Source organism: Dendrobates tinctorius, unplaced genomic scaffold (assembly GCF_039654945.1).
Source record: "Dendrobates tinctorius isolate UK_male_01 unplaced genomic scaffold, ASM3965494v1 ptg000079l, whole genome shotgun sequence".
In the NCBI taxonomy this organism is placed as follows: Eukaryota; Metazoa; Chordata; class Amphibia; order Anura; family Dendrobatidae; genus Dendrobates; species Dendrobates tinctorius.
The window spans coordinates 17169317-17196972 of NW_027361747.1; positions in this window are offsets into that span (position 1 = coordinate 17169317).

A 27656-nucleotide genomic window follows, 5' to 3' on the forward strand; every position below is an offset into this window, starting at 1 on the left:
TCTCGCATAGCACTCGTCTGTACTTCTGTACTTCTCTCTAGTGTGAGTCCGGCCTAAGAACAAGTCTGCTGCTTTCCTTTACTACTGGGGTTGCTCCAGTTTGTACAGAGAGCTGTTCTGGTGATGGTAACATATTAGGAAATCCTCGCAAATGCAAATGAATAGTGGTTTTGCGTCAAGGTAAGATTTTAGCATTTAATGCCATTGCAACTGGAAGTAAATATGAGAAAAAAAACATTTATCACTAGGTGGCAATACAGCATAAGCTGAAAAAATAGCAAACTGCTATAAACCAAACAGAAAGCATTTTCTTAACAAGGACACACAAGATAATCTGGTGCTGCAAGAAAGAAAATATTTAACCTTCATTCTCTTTTTTTTAAATAAACCTAAAGGCAACAAAAATCACACGTAGCCTATACATTTGTATTGCTTTCTCATCCTCTACCTGCAATGTTTCCGCAGTGTCCTTTAAACCAGTTGTGGGTATTTTTTTTTTCAAAATGTTTCACCGAATGTAAAAGTTTACACGCACATACCATTATGAAACAATTTTGAAAGGTCAACAGTAAAAAGCTCTGTTTTCCACTAAGGTTCTGGGAAACTTTGCTGTTCCTATGTTTATGCGTTTGAACTTATTAGATGCTTTCGATGTGATCAGTAAAAATATGTTAAAATGAAACTGTGAAGTCCTTTTTTGCTATTAAACTGCCCCCAATTTCTTGTTGCATTACTGACGTGTTTACCTCAAGCAAAAGGTCCCAGTATTTATCACAAAAATCACTTTTTATACTTTTATGATTGCCCCACTTACCTTCTGTTTCAGTCATAGGGGTGGGGATATCTAGCTTTTCAGTCACGGTGAGTCAAATGCCTTTTTCAAATTCTCTATGCCCATCGCATTATAATTCCTTCCCTTCACTGTTCCCTATGTCACCGCAATCTTCCAGCAGATCCCACGCTTGCGCAATGACTCTCAGCTTTCCAGGCATGCGCACTGAATCTGGGTGTACGTCCCAGCTTCATATCCTATGTGCGCATGCTCCAGAGCCTCTGAGAGTCAGTGAGCGCATGAGCACTATGTGTACCACGGTCTTCCCACTCGCCACTCTGACTCTCAGCGGCTCCAGAGCATGTGCACATCAAGGGATCTTGCTCACTTTTTACAGCTAGCTTGACCTATCCTTTGTGTGTCAGCTTAGTTCTCCTTTCAGGTAACGTAGATGCATGTTCTCTCATCTAAGAAAGGTGGGTGGCTTACGAGAATTGTGACGTCAGCTGCTCCATTGATTGTTAATGTAAGGATTCTCCTCCTGCTCACTGCTGATGGAGTTAATTCACCAATCCTTGGTTCAGTCCTCCCATCAGTGGTAGTGCTGTGATAGGTTTCTGGGCTGGCCCACCTATTATGAAGCGGCTGGGGATTGGCAGAGAGTGCCGGTGTGGGAAGGTTTCTATCTTCAGTTGAGTTATACAAGGTGGCTGTGGTGGCAGTGGTCTCAGACCACACCATGGTCTGGCTGCTATGCCATATGCAAAGGAAAATCTTTCACCTACTATCTACCATTATCCATAATACTTCCAAAAGCATGAAGCATATTGGCATGTATAGTAAAATGTAATGGTTCTAGTCCAGGCCTGGAGTCTGGAGCTAGACTTTAGGAGCTCATTTAAGGCAAATTTAACAGATGTTTTTTTAGGGCGCTGATCCTTGCCATCTTTTTTTGGATACATCACCTAATCATCCTTTTTAGGATGTTTGACAATTACTGCAGGTAGTTCTGAGGCTGTCAACTCCATATATCCTACCGATTGGGGTGGAATTCAAATGACCTATGAGCCTAATGGGGACATAGGATTAATATACTTGAACTGGGCAAGGCAAATGTCATGATCTGACAGTTTTAAATTTGACAAAGTGAATTTTTTTACTTTGTCAAGTGCAAAGTGTGACGTGATTGCCCCCGGTGGCCATTGGAATTATCACACGTGGTGTCTTTCATTCTAAGTTGCCCGGTGGTGGGGAGTGGTATCGCACCTTAGTGGTAGGTTTAATTTGTAATTATAAATCAGGTGTGAGGCTCTATAAATGAGTCTCAGGGTATTCAATCATTGTTGGTGATAGTTGTTCATTTGCAACCAACCTTGGTGGTGGAAGGAGCTGGAGAGATTGCTCAGCTCAATCTGAGTCCTGGTGTGGAAGGAGTCACTGAAGGGAGTTCTTTGCAGCGCTTACTGAACTTGGTGGCAGCTATTCAGGAGGAAGGCTGCAGTCGGTTGCTGGACTCTGTGCTGGAGCATTTGCACAGAGAGAGCTAAGTTTTCTATTTCCCCTGTTTGTGACTTTCCTTATGTGTGATCTAGTGCAGTGGTGGGATTAGTTTCCGCACCGGCCAATGCCATAGTGAGGGACTAGGTTCAGGGCGTCAGGGCATAAGGTTCGCGTGCGGCGACAGGTGCGGAGCCTGTATAGGGAACGTAAGGAGTGCAGGGATGCTTCCTCAGGGGAGCTCAGGAGGTCTCCATGTCCCTATTTCCTATTACAGGGCCCACCACTGTAATTGTTCCTGTGTTTCCCCTTATTATTTAAATTCGCCAGCTGGAGGCGGGGTATCCAGTTTTACGTGTACTTTTTAAATTCGCCAGCTGGAGGCGGTGTATTTGGCTGCACGTCCCGGTATTATTTAAATTCACCCCGCTGGAGGCGCTGTATCCAGGGTCACGTGTGTTATAAATTCGCCCTGCTGGAGGCGCTGTGTCCAGTCACACGTTGACCGTTACATTATCACCAACCATAAAAATTTTTTCTGCTGAGCCATGGACCTAATGCAAACCTTTACCCAGGTACTGCAGACCTTTACTGAAGAGATCAGGGGGCTGCGCGGTGAGATGGTGCAGCAACTGCAGCTGTTGGTGGGCTTTGGAGGTTTGATTCAGGCACAGGCTCAGCCAGAACCCAAGATATCTCTCCCAGACCGGTTTTCTGGGGGGAGAGATCAATTCTTGGTATTTCAGCAAGCCTGTAAATTATATTTCAGGCTGCGTCCTCGTTCTTCAGGGAGCAAAGAGCAACGGGTGGGAATCATTATGTCCCTTTTGAAGGGGGATCCCCAATCCTGGGCCTTCTCCCTGCCGGACGATTCACCATCTTTAGAGTCCGTGGACGAGTTTTTTGCGGCTTTGGCGCTTGTGTATGGGGATCCTGATGGCGTCTCTCTGGCGGAATCCCGACTCCGTAGGTGTAAACAGGGAGCCCGGGTTGCTGAGGAGTACTGCTCCGAGTTTAGGAGATGGGGCACTAACACTCAGTGGAATGACCCTGCACTTAGGAGTCAATTTGTGCAGGGTCTGTCTCCAAAATTGCAGGACACTCTGGTGCAGTACGCCGCCCCCAGGTCGCTGGAGGCCGCCATGTCCCTCGCCATCCGGGTGGATAGACGCCTTAGGGAAAGACATACACAAAATGTGCCCCCTGTAGTCCTCTCCGGGGGGGAGGACCCCCCGGTACGGTTGGTGGAACCCAGGTAGCCCGGTGTTGTTGGTACAAATAGGGGGTTGCCTGGGGTTCGCCGGGGTGGGGGGGTATGCTTTTCCTGTGGGAAGCCAGGCCATTTCATGGGAGCCTGCCCAGGGCGTGCCAAGTCTCCGGACGAACCTATGCAAGTAGGAGGTGTTAGGTTGTGTTCAGGCCTGCCTACGGTTCAGGGAGTGGTGTCGGCATGTTTTTTCTGTGGGCAGACTGGTCATTTCCTTAAGGCGTGCCCATTACGTGCCAAAATATCTGTGTCATCTCAGAAGCCGCAGACCCCTGGTCGTTTGGAGGAAGGCAACCAGGGAGTGTACATTTCCTCCATTTTGCCCTCCCAAGGTATTATGTCAGCAGAAGTGTTGGCTGGCGGGGTACCGGAGGTGGTATCGGTGCTTGTGGACAGCGGAGCAGGAGTCAGTCTGGTGGATGCTCGTTTTGTCCAGACTCATGGCCTGAAGTGTAGGACGCTGGCCCAACCTATAAGCGTCCAGGCCATTAACTCTGTTCCACTGAGCCAGGGGAGCCTTACCCAAGTCGTAGAAAACATCCATCTGCGTATAGGACATCATGAGGAGTCCTTGTCATGCTACGTCTTGGAGGGAATGCCAGTACCTATCGTTTTAGGCTTCCCCTGGCTGAAAAAACACAACCCGGGGATAGATTGGCGAGCAAGGGAAGTAGTCAGCTGGGGGCAGTCGTGTGAGGGCTGCTGCCTTGGGACTACTGTCTCTGCCGTCTCTCTTCAGGGGACCCCTTCCTCTCCAGTGAGAGCAGCGATTGTGCGGCGGGAGAGTAGGGGCAAGTTTCAGCCCTCGCCGCTAGCAAATCCTGTGAGAGGCAGACCTCGTGGTGGAAAGGGTTGGAGTGTGGTGTACCCTATGGTGTAGTGCGGGGGTGTGAGTGTGGTGACACAGGGGGACGCCTCTGTTATCAGGTCCAGAATGAGTTTACCTATTTTATGACAAAACGAATGTGTGCAATAAACGTTCAGGTCCGGACCTGTGTGTGAACGAGCATGTATGGGTGGCCACCAAAAAACATCTTGTGGAAGAGTGTTGTGGAGCCTGATCAGCTCATAACAAAGATACTCATACATAAACTCGTTCCCCAGGTTGGCGCTGGGGAGATGAGTGATGCCTCCAAAATAAACTTTATTGCCAATACCAGCTGTGTGTTTGTCATAAATTTGAATTCAGGTGATGGTGGGGTGAACATTTAGAACACCATTGATTCCATGGTGCTGTACATGAGAAAGGGTTACATGCAAAATACAATATAAATTACAGTCAAGAAACTAACATTCACAGACTGATACAGAAAGGAGAGGGCTGTGAGGTACTCCTGGGGTGGACCCGCTAGACCGTGGCAACGAACCTCCCGGGGGCGAGCTGACCAGGTGGACCACCCCCTATTCAGGGAGTGTTTGGGGCAAGCCCGCGGGTAACTATTACCACGGCAGCTGGTACCCAGGGGATCTATAGACAGACAGAAAGGTAGACACGACTTGGAGACACAGGACTGGCGGGCACGGCTTGGAGACACTGGATAGGCGGGCACAGCTAGGAGACACAGGACAGGCGGGCACGGCTTGGAGACATAGGACAGGCGGGCACGGCTTGGAGACACAGGACAGGGACAGGCGGGAACAGTAGGCACGAACAGAAGGGCACTGGTGCGGGAGCAGAACTGGACGGGACACGACCACGGGCCTCCCGATCCTAGGAGAGAGGACAACGGAAAAGGCAGATGAGTTACGGGCGAAGAGGATGCAGGAGCGTACATAGAGAACGGGCCAGAATCACTAACGAAGCTCAGTGATAATCAGGCACCGCCAGCAGGAAGAGGCGGCCTGATATAGGGGAAGTAGCAGGACCTTCCAGGTCGTGACCTCTCAGTGCAGGAGAGGAAGGCACGCGTCCTCAGGGGGAACAGGAGGCGCGCGTGTGCCCGGGCATAGTGTGTGCGCGCGCCCGCTGAGGAGGAGGGGCGGGAGCGCGCACCCGGCGCGGTCCAGAAGACCGGACGAACGCGATTGCCGGACGGAGGAGAGGAGCCGGGAGGGACCGCGGAGAAGCCTGAGGCAGCCGACGCCGCGGCGAGGAGACCACCGGCGAGCGGGTAAGCTGCGGTCGGGAGGAAACAGTGGGAGGAGTGCGCGGCAGCCGCCGCGTGACAGTACCCCCCCCCTTACGCGCCCCCCTCCGCAGCCCGGAAAAAAATTTAGCCAAGATTCGAGAAGCCTGGATGTTCTCCTGGGGCTCCCAGGACCTCTCCTCGGGGCCAAAGCCCTTCCAATCAACCAAAAAAGGTTCTTCCCTTTTGCCTCCTCATGGCCAAAATATCTTTAACCTCAAACACATCGTCTGCGGAGACAGGCGGAGGCGAGTGAGGAGCCGTGCAATGGAAACGATTGAAGATGACTGGCTTTAGAAGAGACACATGAAAAGCATTAGGGATGCGGAGAGAGGCGGGAAGCCATAGTTTGTAGGAGACGTCTGTTAGCGCGGGTGGTCAGGAGCGGGAACTCCGAGAGTGGACCCTCTGGACCGTGGCACCGAGGGGCCCCGGGCGAGCTGCCAGGTGGAACCGACCCCTATACAGGGACCGTTAGGAGCAGGCCCAGGGGTTCGAGTACCACGGTAGCCGGTACCGAGAGGGGCGGCTCAGGATGGACTGGAGTAAGACTGAGACTGGAGTTGGACGGCAGGAGCACTGAAGACAGGACTGGAGTAGGACGGCAGGAACACAAGGCAGGGCTGGAGTAGGACGACAGGAACACTGCAGGACTGGAGTAGGTCGGCAGGAACACAAGGCAGGACTGGAGTAGGTCGGCAGGAACACAAGGCAGGACTGGAGTAGGTCGGCAGGAACACAAGGCAGGACTGGAGTAGGTCGGCAGGAACACAGGTAGCGGGACTGAGAAGCTGCTGTGAGGAGCAGTCGAGACAGGAACTGCAGCAGCAGTGTGTGCACGAAGGAGCGAGGCCAGAGTGTCAGGAAACACAACGATCAGGCGCCTCCCTCAGGGGGAAACGGCCTGATATGGCCCCGTCTGGTCAGCCATTGGTCCACAGGTGCTTCCGGGTTAGGGCACAGCCGGAGCATAAGAAGCAGGAAGGAGGCGCGGCCGCGGCCTATGGCGCATGCGCATAGCATGCAGGGAAGGCATCGGTCGCGGACCTGTCTCAGGTGACCGCCGCGGCCGTCGGGTGGAGAGAGGCTGCGGCGTGGGAGCGGAGGGCGACTGCGGCGTGGGAGTGGAGGCCGGGTGAGTATGGCGGAGCGGTGTAACAGTACCCCCTCCCCTAAGCCGCCCCCCCCCGGAGGTTAACAAGAAACCTCTTGAGGATACGGGGAGCATTAATATTCTCCCGAGGCTCCCAGGATCTCTCCTCAGGACCAAAGCCCTTCCAATCAACGAGAAAGAAAGTCCTACCTCTAACACTTTTCACAGCGAGGATGTCCTGTACTTCAAAAATGTTGTCGGCCCCCACCGGCTGAGTACCAAGATCAAGCGATAAGTGGAAACGATTCAGCACCACAGGCTTCAGGAGAGAGACGTGAAAGGTGTTCGGGATCCGGAGCGAAGCAGGCAACCTCAATTTGTAGGCAACTTCGTTAATACGTCCCAGAATTTCAAACGGACCAATGTAGCGTGGACCCAACTTGTAAGAGGGCAGTTTTAGTCGGACGAATTTGGAGGAGAGCCAGACCTTGTCGCCAACACGATACGGAGGAGAATCCAACCTCTTTTTGTCAGCATAGTTCTTCATCTGATCAGCGGATCTCTTGAGTGATGTGTTGGTCTCAGCCCAAATCTTAGAAAATTCCGAGGACAAGGCATTGGCCGCGGGTACCTCAGAGGCAGGGGTTATCGGAAGAGGAACACCAGGATGTCTGCCAAAAACAATGAAAAACGGAGACTTGGCCGAAGACTCACCAGCATGGTTGTTATAAGCGAACTCTGCCCAGGGGAGTAAGTTGACCCAATCGTTCTGGTGGGCGTTAGAGAAGTGGCGTAAGTATCCCGTAAGCGTCTGGTTGGTACGCTCTACTTGTCCGTTGGACTGTGGATGGTAGGCCGAGGAGAAGTCAAGGGAAACGTTCATGAGCTTACAAAGCGAACGCCAGAACTTGGAGGTAAACTGAACCCCTCGGTCAGACACAATGCGTCGAGGTAGACCATGAAGCCTGAAGACTTGATGAATGAAGATTTTGGCCAGCTCTGGCGCTGAGGGAAGGCCCGGCAGAGGGATGAAGTGAGCCATCTTGGAAAAACGATCCACCACCACCAGGATGACTGTGCAGCCCGCAGAGCAGGGTAGATCGGTGATGAAATCCATGGCGATGTTCTCCCAAGGAACCGTAGGGACAGGCAACGGAAGCAACAAGCCGGACGGAGATCTTCGTGGCACCTTGTTTTTTTGCACAGGATGGACAAGAAGCCACAAAGTCGAGTACATCTTGGCGAAGTGAGGGCCACCAGTAGTGACGTTTGATAAGGTCAAGAGTCTTCTTAGTTCCGGCATGGCCGGCCAGTTTGGAGGAGTGCCCCCATAGAAGAACCTTTTGCTTGAGATTCTCTGGCACAAGCGTCTTGCCAGGCGGAGGAGTAAGCCAGTTCACTGGAGCCACGGTGATGATCCTAGTGGGATCAATGATATGTGACGGTTCCTCCGTGGATTCGTGTGGTTGGAAGACCCTGGACAGGGCGTCGGCTTTGGAATTCTTGTTGCCGGGACGGAATCGGAGCTCGAAATCAAATCGGGCAAAAAATAAAGACCATCTGGCCTGGCGAGGGGTTAGTCTCTGGGCAGACTGGAGATAGGCCAGATTCTTGTGGTCCGAGAAGATGACAAAAGGATGTACAGCTCCTTCCAGGAGGTGGCGCCATTCCTCCAAGGCCAACTTGATAGCCAAAAGTTCCCGGTCACCGATCGAGTAGTTACACTCGGATGGAGAAAAGGCCTTCGAGAAGAAGCCACAAGGGTGCAGGCGACCGGAGACGGTTCTCTGGGACAACACCGCCCCGGCACCAGTCGAGGAAGCGTCCACCTCGAGTACAAAAGGTCGATCGCTCTCAGGGCGATGCAGGACCGGAGCCGTGGAGAAAGCCCGTTTTAGGGTCAGAAAGGCCTGCTCTGCCTCAGGAGACCAATCCTTGGAAGTAGACCCTTTACGGGTGAGCACAGAAATGGGTCTTGTGATCGCGGAGAAGTGGGAGACAAATTGCCGGTAATAGTTGGCGAACCCGAGGAATCGTTGTATCGCCTTTAATCCGACGGGGCGAGGCCATTTGAGGATGGCAGACAACTTCTCGGGGTCCATCCTTAGACCAGCGTCGGAGATAATGTATCCCAGAAATGGCAGAGAGGTCTGTTCGAAGAGACATTTCTCGATCTTTGCATACAGACGGTTCTCCCGAAGCCGCTGAAGCACCAGGCGGACACTCTTTCTGTGGGACGAGAGGTCCGGCGAGAAGACGAGGATGTCGTCTAAGTACACGACCACACAGGAGTACAAGAGATCCCGGAAGATCTCGTTGACGAACTCTTGAAAGACTGCAGGAGCATTGCAAAGACCGAAGGGCATGACCAGATACTCGTAATGGCCATCTCGAGTGTTGAAAGCGGTCTTCCACTCGTCACCTGCACGGATACGGACCAGATTGTAGGCTCCTCTGAGGTCCAGCTTGGTAAAGACCCGAGCCCCTCTGAGACGGTCAAACAGTTCTGGAATGAGTGGAAGAGGGTACCTGTTCTTGATGGTAATCTCGTTCAAGCCCCTATAGTCGATGCATGGCCGAAGAGTCCCGTCCTTCTTTTTGACGAAGAAGAACCCGGCTCCTGCGGGCGAAGAGGATTTCCGTATAAAGCCTTTGGCGAGGTTCTCTCGGATGTACTCAGACATGGCGGTGGTCTCCACGGGAGACAGAGAGTAGATTCTGCCCCTTGGGGGGGTTGAACCAGAAACAAGTTCAATTGGGCAGTCAAACGGCCGGTGTGGAGGGAGGACCCCCGCTTCCTTCTTATCAAAAACATCGGCGTAGGAGCTGTAAGCTGGAGGAAGACCCGGGAGGTCTGGAGGTGACCGTGGAGCGGCCGCCAGGCGGACAGGAATCAGACAGCGAGCTTGGCACGGGTGCCCCCAGCGGAGTATCTCCCCAGAAGACCAGTCGAGAACAGGCTGATGAGTCCTTAACCATGGAAGACCGAGTAGAATGGCGTGAGAGAGCTTAGGTAAAACGTAAAAGGCTATCTTCTCTCGATGTAAGGCTCCGATTTGCAATTCCACCTCTTCAGTGAATAAAGTGACGGACACCTGTAGCGGTTTGCCATCCACGGTGGCAATCTGAATTGGGTTAGGTAGAGTGACTACAGGAATTCGGTATTTGTCTACCTCCTCCGGCCGAATGAAGTTACCCGCTGAGCCCGAATCCACGTAGGCCACCTCGGAACCACGCCTCCCTCCTGAAACCAAAAGCACAGAAATCGTAAGGGGTTGAGAGGAATCATCATCATCACCTAGGAAGGCCTCTCTTACCTGACCTAGGTGGAGTCGTTTCCCTGTCTCTTAGGACAGGTGCGGATATAGTGTGACGAATGACCGCAATAGAGGCACAGACCTTGTGCCCGTCTCTCTCTCTGACGTAACTTGGCCAACCTGAGATGATCTATCTGCATGGGCTCACCCGAAGAGAGGGAAGAAGATCCGACTGAACGTGAGCTGGCCGACTGAGTGAAAGGAGAAACTGACCTGGAGGAGCGCCTGTCTCTCACTGACTCCCGAGCGCGCTCCAGGAAGCGCAGGTCAATGCGGGTAGCCAGCGAGATAAGGTCCTCTAAGGTGGACGGAGTATCTCGACCTGCGAGTTCATCCTTTATTTTACTAGAAAGACCGCGCCAGAATGCCCCCACCAAAGCTGCGTTATTCCAGCCGAGCTCGGAGGAAATAGTGCGAAAGCGAATAGCGTACTGTCCGACCGTGAGAGAGCCCTGGTGTAAGTTAAAGAGTGACTCAGTGAGAGAGGCTAACCGGCCCGGCTCATCGAAAACCTTACGAAACGTATCCAGGAAAACCGGGAGACTCGAAACGACCGGGTCGTCACGTTCCCAGAGCGGGTTTACCCAAGAAAGGGCCTCTCCCTCCAGATGGGACATGATGAAGGCCACTTTGGCCCGGTCCGAGGGGTATTGCTGCGGCAGCCATTCAAAGTGGAGACTACACTGATTTAAGAACCCCCTACAGAGCTTGGGATCCCCAGTGAAACGAGGCGGCTTGGCGAGGCGGGGCGTCGGAGGAGCAGTAGACGCAGGGGGAGGTGTCGGCACTGCAGCGGCAGCCTGGAGGGCCGACAAGCGACTATCAAAGGAGGCCATGTAGGACAAAATGTGGGTTTGAGTATCTTGCTGCTGACCCAGCTCCTGTTGGAGACTGGCCAGCTGAGTGGCATTTCCAGGATCGGCCACCTGTAAGGCCGACAAACGGGTGTCCATCGACTTCATGATTGACATAATGCGCCCCTGATTCTCCCGTAGGAATAGCAACTCTTTCTGGGTAGCAGCCATAGTACCGGCAGAGTCCATGGCCTGATCGTACTGTTAGCGCGGGTGGTCAGGAGCGGGAACTCCGAGAGTGGACCCTCTGGACCGTGGCACCGAGGGGCCCCGGGCGAGCTGCCAGGTGGAACCGACCCCTATACAGGGACCGTTAGGAGCAGGCCCAGGGGTTCGAGTACCACGGTAGCCGGTACCGAGAGGGGCGGCTCAGGATGGACTGGAGTAAGACTGAGACTGGAGTTGGACGGCAGGAGCACTGAAGACAGGACTGGAGTAGGACGGCAGGAACACAAGGCAGGGCTGGAGTAGGACGACAGGAACACTGAAGGCAGGACTGGAGTAGGTCGTCAGGAACACAAGGCAGGACTGGAGTAGGTCGGCAGGAACACAAGGCAGGACTGGAGTAGGTCGGCAGGAACACAAGGCAGGACTGGAGTAGGTCGGCAGGAACACAGGTAGCGGGACTGAGAAGCTGCTGTGAGGAGCAGCCGAGACAGGAACTGCAGCAGCAGTGTGTGCACGAAGGAGCGAGGCCAGAGTGTCAGGAAACACAACGATCAGGCGCCTCCCTCAGGGGGAAGCGGCCTGATATGGCCCCGTCTGGTCAGCCATTGGTCCACAGGTGCTTCCGGGTTAGGGCACAGCCGGAGCATAAGAAGCAGGAAGGAGGCGCGGCCGCGGCCTATGGCGCATGCGCATAGCATGCAGGGAAGGCATCGGTCGCGGACCTGTCTCAGGTGACCGCCGCGGCCGTCGGGTGGAGAGAGGCTGCGGCGTGGGAGCGGAGGGCGACTGCGGCGTGGGAGTGGAGGCCGGGTGAGTATGGCGGAGCGGTGTAACAACGTCATTAATACGGGACAAGACCTCAAAAGGTCCAATATAGCGGGGACCCAGTTTATGGGAAGGGATCTTGAGGCGAATAAACTTGGAGGCCAGCCAAACTTTATCACCTGGGTGATATGGCGGGGCATCCAGGCGCCTCTTGTCTGCGTGTCTCTTTACCCTGCTACGAACCAACTCGAGAGCGGCCTTGGTCTCCTGCCAGATCCTGGAGAATTCACCGGTCAGAAGATCAGCCGCCGGTACACCCGAGGCAGGAGGAACCGGTAGAGGTACACCAGGATGTTGCCCATAGACGACAAAGAAAGGGGATTTGCCAGAAGACTCACTGACATGGTTATTATAGGCAAACTCAGCCCACGGGAGTAATTCAGACCAGTCGTTCTGGTGGACATTAGAAAAGTGCCGGAGGTAGTTCACCAAACTCTGATTCATCCGTTCTGCCTGACCGTTGGACTGTGGATGGTAAGATGAGGAGAAGTCAAGAGTGACATCCATCGATCTGCATAGGGCTCTCCAGAAGCGAGAGGTGAATTGGACTCCTCTGTCCGAAACAATATGTTGGGGCAGTCCATGAAGACGGAAGATGTGCTGAACGAAAATCTTCGCCAAGGCTGGTGCCGATGGCAAGCCGGGAAGAGGGATGAAGTGTGCCATCTTAGAGAACCTATCTACCACCACAAGGACGACCGTACAGTTGGCAGACTGGGGCAGATTCGTAATAAAGTCCATGGCAATGTGTTGCCAAGGAGACGAGGGTACTGGAAGCGGGTGTAGAAGACCAGAAGGCAGCTGCCTAGGCACCTTGATCTTGGCACAGGAGAGGCAGGAAGCGACGAAATCCCGGACATCCCAGGGAAGAGTCGGCCACCAGTAGTAGCGGGACACCAGGACAAGTGTCTTTTTAAGCCCGAGATGGCCAGCCAGCTTGGAAGCATGTCCCCAGTGTAGGATTCATCTTCGGTCCTTCTCCGGCACAAAAGTCTTGCCAGGTGGAGGTGAAAGGAGAGAAAGCGGTGCCACCGTGATGAGCCTGGATGGATCCAAGATATGCGCGGGTTCCTCTTCGACATCTGCGGAAAAAAAGGACCTGGACAAGGCGTCAGCTTTGAGGTTTTTATTACCTGGACGAAAATGCAGATCAAAATCGAATCGACCGAAGAACAAAGACCACCTGGCCTGTCGTGGGTTGAGTCTCTGTGCAGACCGAATGTAAGCTAGATTTTTATGGTCTGTGAAGATTGTGAAGGGATGTACGGCGCCCTCCAATAAGTACCTCCACTCCTCTAGAGCTAACTTGATGGCAAGCAGTTCTCGGTCTCCGATGGAATAATTCCGCTCTGGAGTGGAGAAGGACTTGGAAAAGAAACCGCACGTAACAAGCCTACCAGAGGGAGACTTTTGAGATAAAACTGCTCCAGCTCCAGTTGCAGACGCATCCACTTCGAGGATGAACGGTTTGTTGACCTCAGGACGATTGAGTACGGGTGCCGTGGCAAATGCTCGTTTCAGAGACAGGAAGGCTTCCTCTGCTTCAGGGGTCCAGACGTGCAGGTTGGCTCCTTTACGGATCAAAGACGAGATAGAGCCAGCCAACGAGGAAAAATGAGGGATGAACTGCCGGTAGTAATTTGCGAAGCCGAGAAATCGCTGAATGGCTTTCACCCCTTGGGGACGTGGCCAGTTAAGCACGGCAGACACCTTCTCCGGATCCATACGCAAGCCAGAGTCGGAGATGATATAGCCTAGGAATGGAAGGGAAGACTGTTCAAAGGCGCATTTCTCCAATTTGGCGTACAGGCGATTCTCCCTCAATCGGAACAGTACTCGGCGGACATCTCTTCTGTGGGTGGACAGATCGGGAGAGAAGACAAGGATATCGTCAAGATACACGACCACACAGGAGTACAGAAGGTCTCGGAAAATGTCAGTCACAAATTCCTGAAAGACTGCGGGAGCGTTGCACAACCCGAAGGGCATGACGAGATACTCGTAGTGTCCACCCCTGGTGTTGAAGGCAGTTTTCCATTCATCTCCGGAGTGAATACGGATGAGATTGTAGGCTCCACGGAGATCCAATTTAGAAAAGATTCGTGCCCCTCGTAGCCGGTCGAACAACTCGGGGATGAGAGGTAGAGGATATCTGTTCTTGATAGTAATCTCGTTAAGACCTCGATAGTCAATACAGGGGCGGAGAGACCCGTCCTTCTTCTTGACAAAAAAGAAGCCAGCTCCAGCGGGAGAAGATGACTTCCGGATGAAGCCTCTGGCCAAATTCTCCTGTACGTACTCAGTCATGGCTTGGGACTCGAGTGGACTCAACGGATAGATTCGCCCCCGGGGCGGAGTCGAGCCGGGGACAAGCTCGATCGGGCAATCATATTGCCGGTGCGGTGGAAGAGTCTCTGCCTCCTTCTTATCAAAGACGTCCGCAAAGTCCCAGTAGGCCAAGGGCAAATCTGCAGGACCCGAGGCTGGAGACGAGCTCTTGAGGGGTTGAACTGGACGGAGACATCTAGTCTGGCAGAAGCGGCCCCAGCGAAGGATATCCCCGGACCGCCAATCCAGGACAGGTTCATGCATCCTCAACCACGGGAGACCCAGGAGCAAGGTGTGGGACAGACGGCAGCACGAAGAAGGTTATTCTCTCACGGTGCAGGACCCCGATCTGTAATTCCAGCTCTTCAGTGACCAGTGTAACGGTCTCGCGCAAGGGAACGCCGTCGACTGAAGCTAACTGCTGAGGAACCTCCAAGGACCTGACAGGTATCCGCAATCTCTTCACCGCCTCGAGTTGGATGAAATTTCCAGCAGCCCCTGAGTCAATATAGGCTATCTCAGAAAAACATTTGGAACCCTGGATAAACAAAACAGGAAGGGTCAAGGGTAGAGAGGTATCAAAGACACCTAGGGAGGCCTCTCTTACCTGTCCTAGGTGGAGGAGTTTCCCGGCCTCACAGGGCAGGAACGCAGGATCGGGAGGCCTGATTATTCTGTGAGGTACTCCTGGGGTGGACCCGCTAGACCGTGGCAATGAACCTCCCGGGGGCGAGCTGACCAGGTGGACCACCCCCTATACAGGGAGTGTTTGGGGCAAGCTCGCGGGTAACTATTACCACGGCAGCTGGTACCCAGGGGATCTATAGACAGACAGACAGGTAGACACGACTTGGAGACACAGGACTGGCGGGCACGGCTTGGAGACACTGGACAGGCGGGCACAGCTAGGAGACACAGGACAGGCGGGCACGGCTTGGAGACACAGGACAGGCGGGCACGGCTTGGAGACACAGGACAGGCTGGAACAGTAGGCACGAACAGAAGGGCACTGGTGCGGGAGCAGAACTGGACGGGACACGACCACGGGCCTCCCGATCCTAGGAGAGAGGACAACGGAAAAGGCAGATGAGTTACGGGCAAAGAGGACGCAGGAGCGTACATGGAGAACGGGCCAGAATCACTAACGAAGCGCAGTGATAATCAGGCACCGCCAGCAGGAAGAGGCGGCCTGATATAGGGGAAGTAGCAGGACCTTCCGGGTCGTGACCTCTCAGTGCAGGAGAGGAAGGCGCGCGTCCTCAGGGGGAACAGGAGGCGCGTGTGTGCCCGGGCATAGTGTGTGCGCGCGCCCGCTGAGGAGGAGGGACGGGAGCGCGCACCCGGTGCGGTCCAGAAGACCGGACGCGATCGCCGGACGGAGGAGAGGAGCCGGGAGGGACCGCGGAGAAGCCCGAGGCAGCCGACGCCGCAGCGAGGAGACCACCGGCGAGCGGGTAAGCTGCGGTCGGGAGGAAACAGTGGGAGGAGTGCGCGGCAGCCGCCGCGTGACAAGGGCCCTACAGTCTACAGCAGGGGTCCCCAACCTTTCATACCTTGAGCGCCACATTCCGCTATGAAAGTTGGTCGAGAGCCACATTGCAGATAAAGACATAGTCAAAGCCAATTTACTAGTAGAAAACAAGAAACAACTGGAAACTAACATGTAGTAGAACTTCAACAGTGCAATGAAACTTGAAAATGTCCAACTTAATTAGTGACTCATTTAAAGGGAACCTGTTACTCCCCCCAGGGCCTATTAAGGTAAAAGAGCCACTTTCAGCAGCACAAAGGCTGCATTCTGTGAAGGTGGCTGCTATGTTTTTTTTTATCCCCATTACCGCAGAAATAATGACTTTTATAAATTTCACACCATACTGGTATTGAGTCAGGGATGTATGTTTTCTCCCCGACTCAAGCGCCTCGTATCCATCTATCATGCCCTCTGGCCATCGGGCGCCGCCTCCTTTGTGTCTCCTCACGTCACCGGCGCCTGCGCTGTACAATCATTTTTCGGGCATGCGCCATGAGCACTGCCCTGGACCTTACATCCACTGATGTACGGAGATCGCGCCTGCGTGTAGCAGAGGCCCCAGATCCCGCCCCGCAGTGTGTTATGATGTGTTCACACTGCGGGGCTGGTAATATGGTGCCTGCGCAGCGAGTCTCTCTGCTCCTGTCCCCATCTCCCTCTGCTTCTTACGACGTATTACAGGCGCAGAGATCCACACTAGACAGGCAACATATTCAGCCCCGCAGGAGGGAGATGGGGACAGCCGCAGAGAGACTTAATGCACAGGTGCCAGATTCCCAGCGCCGCAGTATGAATACATCATAACACACTGCAGGGCGGGATCTGGGGCCTCTGCTACACACAGGCACAATCTCCGTACATCAGTGGATGTAAGTTCCAGGGCAGTGCGCACAGTGCATGCCCGAAAAATGATTGCACAGCGCAGATGCCGGTGACATGAGGAGACATAGAGGAGGCGGCACCCGGGGGACTAAGGGCAATGATGGACAGCTGCAAGGCGCTTGAGTCAGGGGGAGAAAGCTTACCTCCCTGACTCAATACAGGTATGACGCTCAATTTATAAAAGTCAATATTTCTGCGTTACTCGGAATAAAAAACATAAGAGCCACCTTCACAGAATGCAGCCTTAGTGCTGCTGAAGGTGACTCTTTTACCTTAATAGGCCCTGGGGGAGTAACAGGTTCCATTTAAAATGCGGACACTTAAATAAACTTATGGTAAGTGATTTATTTCAATGATCCTGTCCTTCAATTGACAATCAGTGACTGCATTCACGCCTGCGCAGTGGTGCGGGTCACTGTGCTCTATATAAGCAGCAGTAACCAAAGTCTTGTGAGATTTGTGAAGTCTCGCGAGACTTTGCGCGACTTCAATAGATCACAGTGACCCACGCCACTGCACAGGCGTGAATGCAGTCACTGATTGATGCAGGAGGGGCAGCAAATTACAGGCGGTGGGGCAGGTATTACAGGCGGCAGGGCGGGTGTTACAGGCGGTGGGGTGGCTTCCTTTCCTGTGACCGTTGGCGAGCCACGTCAGGAGCAGGTGGTGGGCGGGTATTACAGGCGGCAGGGTGGGTATTACAGGCAGTGGGGAGGCTCCCTTTTCTGTGACCGTCGGCGAGCCACATGTCAGGAGCAGCCGAGCCACATGGCTCGCGAGCTACGGGTTGGGGACCCCTGGTCTACAGGGTAATTGGGAAGGAGACAGTAGGTTGGGGAGTTGCGGCAGCTCTGGTGGTGGTATTGCTGGCTGTAGGTTTTCTTGATGAGATGCGTTTTCAAATTCCATCTGAAACTTCTGAATGTGTTTGATAAATGGACTTGTTGGTGCACAGAATTCTAAAGGATGGGGTTACCTGGGAGAAGTTTTGGATGTTATTCGGTGAGGAACCTGTAAGTGTTGAGAAGAGGAGAAGATCTTGGGAGGACCACTGTTTATGTGTTGGAAGATATCGGGAGATCAGTTCAGAGATACATGGAGACAGACTATGGATGGCTTTGAAGGTCAATGTTAGTAGTCTGAACTGGATACATAGGGGAATTGGGAGCCAATGAGGGGATTTGCAGAGGGGACAAGTCTAGAGGAGTAACAAGGAGAGAGGTGGATTAGGGACGTACTGGAGCACACAGCAGCAGAGGTAAGGATGTACTGGAGAGGTACTGGAGAGGTGCTGGAGTGTTAGCAGGGAGGCCACAGAGAATGCTATTGCAGTAGTCGAGTTCGTGATGAGTTCAGTTTCGTCCACATTGAGTTTTAGGAAGAGAGAGGAGATGAAGAAGGATATGGCCAATAGACATTCTGGGATTCTGGACAGCAAAGAGTTGTTGTCTGGACCAGAGAGGTGGTTCTAAGTGTCATCAGTGCATAGATTGTACTGCAAGCACTGGGACTTTATGAGTTTCCTCAAGACAAAGGAATAGTTTGAGAAAAATAGGGGTCCAAAGAGAGATTTGAGGGACATTGACAAAGAGAGGAAGGGATAAGGAGATTGTACGGGAGTGGGAGACTCTAAATGTGCGATTAGAAATGAATAAGGAGATCCAAGGAGAGGCAAGGGAATTTGATGGCAAGTGAAGAGAGGATATGCAGTAGGAGTGAATGGTTGACTATGCCAACGGCAGAGGATAGATTAGAAGGAAGTGTATAGAGAATTTTCTGTTAGCTTTGGCAGTAATTAAGTTGTTAATAATTTTGGTTAGAGCAGTTTCGGTGGAGTGTTGAGGATTGAAGCCGGTTTGTAGTTTGTCAGAGAGTGAGTTAGATGAGACTTTGGGAGGAAAGCTGTTTGAGGAGTTTGGAGGCGAACAGGAGCAGTCAAATGTGACGATAGCTGGATGTAGAGGTTGGGTCGAGCAATGGTTTCTTCAGGGTAGGTGGCATGTTTGAAAGCCGAAGACAAGGTACCAGAAGTTAACAATAAAGTTGAAGAGATGGGTTAGGGCCAGGATAAGTTTGGTGGTAAGGGTTGGGAGGAGGTAGGATGGATAGAGTCAAGTGCACAAGTAGTGAAGTGCGATTTGGAGAGAAGATGGGTAAGTTCTCCTTCAGGGATGGTGGGAAGGATGTCATGGGTGAAGGGCAGTGGTCTGTTATACATAAGGACTGTAGTGGTTGAGCAGTAAAGACTTGCCTTGTTTGGTGGTTCTTATTTTTGAAATGTGTGGCAAAGTGTTCTGCAGAGATGAGAAAGGTCAGAGCGGCAGTTGTGGGTGGAGGAGGCAGTTAAGTGTTGAATAACCTTTTGAGGTTGTGGAATAAGGAAGATACAATAATTATGAACTAGTCCTATTTAGTAGAGATGAGGGCCAACTTGAATATGAACGTTACTTGTTTGAATGCAGTGAAGTTGTCTAGCGAGTGTGGTTTCTTTCAGGGCCGTTCCGCAGCCTGGACACTTGCCAAAGCTTTTTCGTGAGGTTGTTGTGCCAGGGTTGTCTAATAATTCCACACACTCTGCCATGTATGAGAGGGGTGAACGAGTCAATAGCTGATGCGAGTGGGCAGTTGTGACACTGCCACAAAATGGTGGCACTGTTTGTGTTGTGGAGTAAAGATATGGACAGCAATAGAAAAGACATAGAGTGTATAAATGTCGAGGTGTGTGAGGTTTCAGTGGGGGAGTGTGTTAGTTGCTGGATATGGGGGGGCAGACGAGGAGAACCGGTATGAGAAAATGAGTAGATGGTGGTTAGATAGGGGGAGATATGAGGTTGTAGCTTAGATAGGTGTAAGCAGGTTGCGGGATGCAGTGACGGACAGGTGACAGAGCAAGGGTTAAGAAATGTAACAATTTAATTTAACAGAGTATAAGCTCCTCACACGGAGATAAATGGTTAAAGAGTTAATGCAAGAAACAAAAACAAGGGCACAAAAATGCAGAATAGCAGCAGTCCAATTGCCAAACTTATCGTGTCCTTTAGGTTCCTCCTCCGCAGATGATCCCGCAGGGGTTGCAGCGCCGGCAACGACTGGGAAGAGGTCCATAGCTAGGGTCCTTTAAACGATGATCCGCCTTCTGGCGGTAGCGGACAGTGTCCAGTACCTTCCGCTGAACCCCTAGTCCAATAGCCCGTGCGGCTGAAGCAAGCAGGGCGGCAGCACTCCCAGAGCCAAACTTGAACTGGCATACAGCGGCTGGCTGAGAAGGCCGCAAGCTAATGTCCGGCACCCGGTTTTCTCCCTTCCTCCCTAGTGCGGTACTCACGGTCACTGAGCGCACGGCACCTCCCTCTCTTACTGTCACTTGGCGCACAGCACCTCTCTCTCCAACGTTCCCGCTGGAGACGGAGGGAGCCGACGAATACAGCCTGTCACAGCACTGGTGCTTAGGGGACGGAGCACACTGCTCACCCTGCTGCACCCTGCAGGTTCGCGCCAAACTCCCCGCTATCGTGCGCCCTTTTCTTTTTATATCGTTCCTCCTGTCCAGGTCATGAGGTTGTCTGGTTGGTCTGGTCACTCATTGCTTCCCGCAGGCAACATGGGAGGCAGCCTCAACAATTCCGAACCTGACTTGGTACAGGTATCCACAGCCCGGTTTTACTCCTTACATAGGGAGCAGAGTCGGGTCAAGATAAGGTCTAATGTATGTCCGTCTGTGTAGGTGGCTATGGAGGTCCACTGAGTAAGACCAAAGAATGAAGTGAGCATTGGAGCGTTTGGAGGCTGCCAGACCTGGGGGTTAGTATATGATGGCTATTTGGAGGTTGGAGGTAGAGAAGATTTGGAAAGCGTGTACTTCAAAAGTAGGGAGGGTAGAGATGGGAGTGTATTGAAGGTACAGTTGTTAGGATAAGACCCACTTCTTCACATGTCTATTGCCAGGGCGAAGAGTGTGGATGAAATGAAGGCCACTATAACACAGCGAAGCAGGTGGGGCTGTGTCAGAGGGTGTTAGCCATGCTTCCGTGAGGCCCAGGAAGGATAGAGTGTGAATGGTGAAAAGATAATGAATAACGTGAAGCTTATTGCAGATGGAACAGGCGTTCCAAAGCGCTTCAGAGAAAGGGAGCAGTAGAGTGGGTGGTCTAAGGAATGGGTTTTATGTCGGAGAGATTATGGTAGCTTCTAGGTAGGGAGTGATAGATGTGAGAAATAATGAGGGGGTATCAGCTGGCTGTGGAGATCCAGGACAGGGTTATAGATCATCAGCAGGGAGGATTTCTCTTGTCAATTTTGTCTCCGTACATAGTCTGACGCTGTCAGAACTTACTGGATTCAGGGTATAGGAACACACCCTATTGTCAATAAATGTATGCATTTCCAGGAGGAATAATAATAGAAACATTACAAAGCATTCTTAACAACTGTAAAACTTTTTGTCTCCTTGGTAATAACTAATATTACTTCTGAGTTTAGTGAATGCAATGTTTTATTTATGTAGTTTGCTGAGCTTTGTGGTTTTATTCTGGATGTCCTTAGTGTTACCTCTGAGTATATGCAGAGCAATATCATCTTTTTTGGGCAGTGTATGGTACCAACCTACTGTTTCCTTTTGCATTTTTAAAACCAAAACTTCATTTTCATGTTTTTCTTCTTTCTTTGCAAGAATAATCCCCAAATCTCTTGACACATCATTTTGGTCTGTGCTTTTATGTAAATCACGTCTAAATCAGTATGAAATATATATATATGTTTGCTTTTTTCTTTTACTGAAAGAAAAATATTGCTATCTTCCAATGCATCATAAATATCCAGAAAGAATTTAGTGTGCTTGTTATTTCATCAAAATCTGTATATATAATTGTCTTATGTCTGTCTGTAACCGAAATCCTGCGTCGCTGATTGGTCGCGGCAGTTAGGCCATGACCAATCAGCAACAGTCGCTTAGTCGTCGCGGCAACACGGCCGCATCGCTTATAGTACAGGCACATTACAACCGTTAAAGGCATCACTGCTGCGTCGCTCATTACACAGGCACAGTCCTGTACATATACAATACATTAGACAAGAGCAGAAAAGTGACTGCAGCTCTGGGTGTAACTGGAGTACACTACATTAGGTAACAGCAGAACAGAGACTGCAGCTCTGGGTGTAACAGGAGTACATTAGCTAACAGCAGAACAGTGACTGCAGATCTGGGTGTAACTGGAGTACAATACATTAGGTAAGATCTGAACAGTGACTGCAGCTCTGGCTGTAACAGGAGTATAATACATTAGGTAAGAGCAGAATGGTGACTGCAGCTCTGGATGTAACTGGACTACAATACATTAGGTAAAAGCAGAACAGTGACTGCAGCTCCTGGAATAACTGGAGTACAATACATTAGATAACAGCAGAACAGTGACAGCAGCTCTGGGTGTAACTGGAGTACAACACATTAGGTAACAGCAGAACAGTGACTGCAGCTCTGGCTGTAACTGGAGTACAATACATTAGGTAACGGCAGAACAATAACAGCAGCTCCGGGTGTAACAGGAGTATAATACACTAGATGGTGGTCCAATTCTATCGCATCTGGTATTTTAGAGTCTATGTTAAAATAAAAAATAGTTATATACTCACCTTCCGACGGCCCCCGGACTCTGTCCCTCCTCTCACCACGTGCCCGGCATCTTCCAGTTCCAGTAATGCTTAGCGAGAAGGGCTGAAGATGACGTCACTCTCGCGAGAGCGCAACGTCATCAGCGGTGTTTCGCGCAAAGCATTACTGGAACCGGAAGATGCCGGGAGCGTGGAGAGGAGAGAAAGAGTCCGGGGGCCATCGGAAGGTGAGTATATAACTATTTTTTATTTTAACAGAGACTCTAGAATACCCAATGCGATAGAATTGGGCCACCATCTAGTATAACATAAATGCATAGGCTTGTAGTTCCGTTGCTTCATATTATGAACTGTCTGCTATTGAAACACATAACTGTGTTATATTTATTCAGAGAGCCCCTAAACTGTGGCACAGTTACCCATTAGCCACTCAAGCCAGAGGAGATAGAGGTGACAGCGGCATAGTGAGAGCCAGAGGAGATGGAGGTGACAGCACAGTGAGAGCCAGAGAAGATATAGCTGAGAGCATAGTGAGAGCCAGAGAAGATATAGGTAACAGCATAGTTAGAGCCAGAGGAGATAGAGGTGACAGCAGCATAGTGAGAGCTAGAGGAGATGGAGGTGACAGCAGCACAGTGAGAGCCAGAGAAGATGGAGGTGACAGCATAGTGAGAGCCAGAGAAGATGGAGGTGACAGCATAGTGAGAGCCAGAGAAGATGTAGGTGACAGCATAGTGAGAGCCAGAGGAGATAGAGGTGACAGCATAGTGAGAGCCAGAGAAGATGTAGGTAACAGCATAGTGAGAGATAGAGGTGACAGCAGCATAGTGAGAGCCAGAGGAGATGGAGGTGACAGGAGCATAGTGAGAGCCAGAGGAGATGGAGGTGACAGCAGCATAGTGAGAGCCAAAGGAAATGGAGGTGACAGCAGCATAGTGAGAGCCAGAGGAGATGTAGGTGATAGCATAGTGAGAGCCAGAGGAGATAGAGGTGACAGCATAGTGAAAGCCAGAGGAGATATAGGTGACAGCAACACAGTGACAGCCAGAGGAGTTGGAGGTGACAGCAGCATAGTGAGAGCCAGAGGAGATGGAGGTGACAGCATAATGAGAGCCAGAGGAGATAGAGGTGACAGTAGCACAGTGAAAGCCAGAGGAGATGGAGGTGAAAGCATAGTGAGTGTCATGGTTTGGACAGGGTCAATGTCCAGTCCTCTCAGGGTTAATTGTTGTGGCCTCCTTTTGGATCTGGGAGGGATATTTATACCCATGCTGGACTAGGATTCTCTGTCAGTTATACTCCTGCCCTCGGCTGAGTTAAGTTGACCCTGGTGTTTTGTGTTTTTGTGCCTTGTGCCTGCACTGCGTGTATGTTCCCTGGTTCTGATCCTGTCTGTCCCTCACTTTGCTATTGCCTCTTGATTATGTACCTTGCTGTTCGGCTCTTTTGGTAATTGACATCGGCTTGTCTCCTGACTAAGTTTTTGTCTCACTCCTTTTGTCCTGTGCTGTCCTCCTGTTACTGACCTTGGCTAGCATGACCCCGCTCCCGGCATTGCCGGTTCTTACTTTCTGCCTTGTGCTCCCCAGTTCTCATATTAGCTCTAGCCTTTAGGACCTTCCTGCTCTAGTCACATGACCCACCAGGTCCTTGTCTGTGTCTCTGCACAACGTCGCTTCTGCCTGCTACTTTCTCCGTCCCTCCCCTCTGGAGAGTGTGCTCGGTAAACATCGTCTTCTTCGGTACAGTGTCCTCTCTCTAGTGTGTATGCACTGCACATACTGTCTGACTCTCCCTTCAACTTTAAAAGTACTGTCTTATGGTGAATCCTACTGTATTCCATTTATATGATTTATCCTGGGAACAGACTACACCTACTCCTGACCGATCTTTATCCTCACTCAGTACTGCCTAAGGATTATTCTCCATTAACCTTCATGTGATTGGTGCCTGCGATTACTGAGACACCTTTCGACACCAAGTGGGACTTACTCATCTGCAGCATTTTACTACTTGATTATCAGGACCAGAGGTCCCCTCCTGATTTCATTTGTTATTTGCACTTACCGCTAACCATCTGTATTTATGCTGCTCTTTCGCTTGTTTTAAAGTCTCTCCATATATTAGGAGTTTTAAACCGCAAATTTTACTATTATATTGGAGTACTAGTTCTAGCCTTTAGGACATTCCTGCTCTGGTCACGTGACCCACCAGGTCCTTGTCTGTGTCTCTGCACACCGTCACTTCTGCCTGCTACTTTCTCCATTCCTCCCCCTCTGGAGAGTGTGCTCGGTAAGCACAGTCTTCCTCGGTACTGTCCTCTCTCTAGTGTGTATGCACCGCACACACTGTCTGTCTCCTGACATTATAACTGACCATACAGTTTTTCCCTGGTGGTGAGGTGCGAGTTTATTATGGATCGGGTACGGGCTCTCATGGAGCAGGTTACTGAGCTCTCCAAACTTATGCACAAGCTGTCCATGGAGCAGCAAGCCCTGGTTCACTCGCACCAACAGGTGCAGAGAGACGTGGCGGGCGCCCTACCGGGTCTGTTCCATTGGGGATTCGGGATGGGGGCCCCACTGATGTGTCCCTAATGGACCCCGAACCACTGGTAAAGTTACCTGACAAATTTTCCGGGGATAAAACATTGTTTAGGGTTTTTAAGGAGGGCTGTAAGTTGTTTTTTGTGTTACATCCCCGAGCTTCTGGTAATGAAAGGCAGAGGGTGGGGATCGTTATGTCCTTATTAAGGGGGCTCCACAGGCATGGGCTTTCTCTCTCTCTCTCCCTCTGCTTCTGAACATATGTCGGTGAACCTGTTCTTTGAGGCTTTGGGGCACATTTATGATGAGCCTGATAGAGTGCATCTGGCAGAGGATAAGGTGATGAGTGTGACACAGGGAAGGCACTCAGCCGAATGGTTTTGCTCAGAGTTTAGACCCTGGGCCTCTGAAGTATCCTGGAACGACGCTGCCCTGAGGGGGTTGTTCCGCAGGGGCCTATCCCACCATTTACAGGACTCACTGGCATTACATTATCCCACCGATACCCTGGAGGACGCCATGACGCAGGCGGTCCATATGGACCTGAGGCTCCGTGCTAGAGGAGAGATGCAGCAGGAGACCACATTATACTCCAACTTGTGTGACACAGCATCCATCCCTGAGCCCATGGAGGTTGGGGCTATCTCGATGATTGAAAGAGATTGAAGACACCGCAGAGACAACCAACTATGCTTTTACTGTGGAGCCTCTGGACGTTGGAAAAGGGACTGTTCTTCTTGTCCTTCTTCTGCTATGCCTTCAGGAAATGCCTAAGTCTGGGTAACGATCGAGGAGGTTAACCAGTCAATCAGGTACATCTTTCCTCACTTGCTAAAATTTTGCTCCAGGTGGAATTGGAACTTGCTGGCTGTCCTGTCATGACCCTTGCCTTTGTTGACTGTGGTTCTTCCATTAACCTGATCGATGCCCGGAAGGTAACTCTTAAGAAGATAGGGACAGTCAGGCTTAAGTATCCTGTTAAAATTGTGGCTATTGACTCGTCTCTTCTCATCCGGGACGGAATTTGTTTCCTGTCTGAAGTTTTTCTCTCAAAGTGGGTTCTACTCATGTGGAAAAATTAAATTGTTTTATTCTAGATATTTTGCCTGCTGGACTGGTACTAGGGATGCTTTGGCTTCAAGGCCATAATCCTATCATTGATTGGGTGATGGGGGAGATCACTCAGTAGGGATGTAAGGATAACAGTCTATGTTGTAACCTGGTACCTCTTGTCACCCCTGTAAAATCTGTATCTGTGTCGTCTGTCGGTCTGGAGGGTATTCCGGAATACCTGAAGGACTTTGAAGACGTGTTGTCCCAAAGCAAGGCTGAGGCTCTTCCACCACATAGACCTTTCGATTGTGCCATTGATTTTGTCCCGGGAGCCAAGTTACCCAAGGCTCGCCTGTTTAATTTGTTCGGGACTGAGCATCAAGCCATGAAGGAGTACATAGCAGAGAGTCTCCTAAGGGGCATATTCACCCTTCTGTTTCACCCGTGGCAGCGAGGTTCTTTTTCATAAAAAAGAAAGATGGTGGTTTGCAGCCATGCCTCGACTTTCGGGAACTGAACAAAATTATGGTAAAAAACACGTACCCCTGATCCTCGATTTATTTAACCAACTCACGGGGGCCAAATGGTTCTCTAAGCTTGATTTACGAGGGGTTTATAACCTCACAAGGGTCCGGGAAGGGGATGAATGGAAAACAGCATTCCTGACGACTGAGGGGCTATTTGAAAACTTAGTTATGCCCTTTTGGTCTTACTAACGCTCCTGCTGTTTTTCAAAATTTCATTAATGTTATTTTCTCTGACCTAATTGGGCGTTATGTGGTCATCGACCTGGATGACATTTTAGTGTACTTAGCGGACTGTCAAACCCACTTGCACCATCTGCATATGGTTCTTAGGAGACTCAGGGAGAATCATTTATATGGTAAACTGGAAAAATGCTCATTTTTTATGCAAGAACTGTCTTTTCTGGGTTTACTTGTGTCAGGGGATAGATTCTGCATGGATCTGAAAAAGGACCAGGCTATTACGGATTGGGTGCAGCCTCATGACTTGAAGGGGTTGCAGCGATTTTTGGGCTTTGTTAACTTTTATAGTAAGTTCATTAAGAGTTTTTCTCAGGTGGTAAAGCCTTTGATGGACCGCACCCTCAAGGGGGCTGATGTGAAAAATTGGTCTGTGGCTGCAAAAAATTCTTTCCTGACACTAAAGAAATATTTTACTTTAGCTCCAGTGTTGGCACAACCCGATCCGTCAAGAGTCAAGACCCTTTATTGTTGAGGTTGACGCTTCTGAGGTGGGGGTGGGGGCAGTTTTGTCTGAGGGTCCTTCCACACTCACTAATCTGAAGCCGTGCACCTTCTTTTCTGAAAAATTCTCTCCGGCCGAGAGGAATTATGATGTCGGCAATAGGGCGGATGTTGGCGGTTAAGTTGGCTTTTGAAGAAAGGAAGCATTTCCTGAAGGGGGCCGTCCACCCCATTACAGTTATCACTGATCATAAAAATTTGGCCTATATCGAGTCTGCCAAGAGACTGGCCTCCAGACAGGCTCGGTGGACGCGTTTTTTCTCTCAACTTCAATTTACCATCACATTCCGCCCAGGATCTAAAAATATTAAGGCTGATGCTTTATCTCGAAGCTTTGATTCTGTGTCCCCTCCAGAACCTCCCTCTTCCATTCTTCAGCCAGGAGTAGTGGTGGCTGAAATCTCATTTGATTTGCAGGGAGAGATTTTGGAGGCCCAAACCGGGCTCCTGGTAGTAAACCTCCAGGTAAATTGTACTGGAACGGTTCTGTCTCAGATTCCTGCAGGAGTTTCACATTAAGTG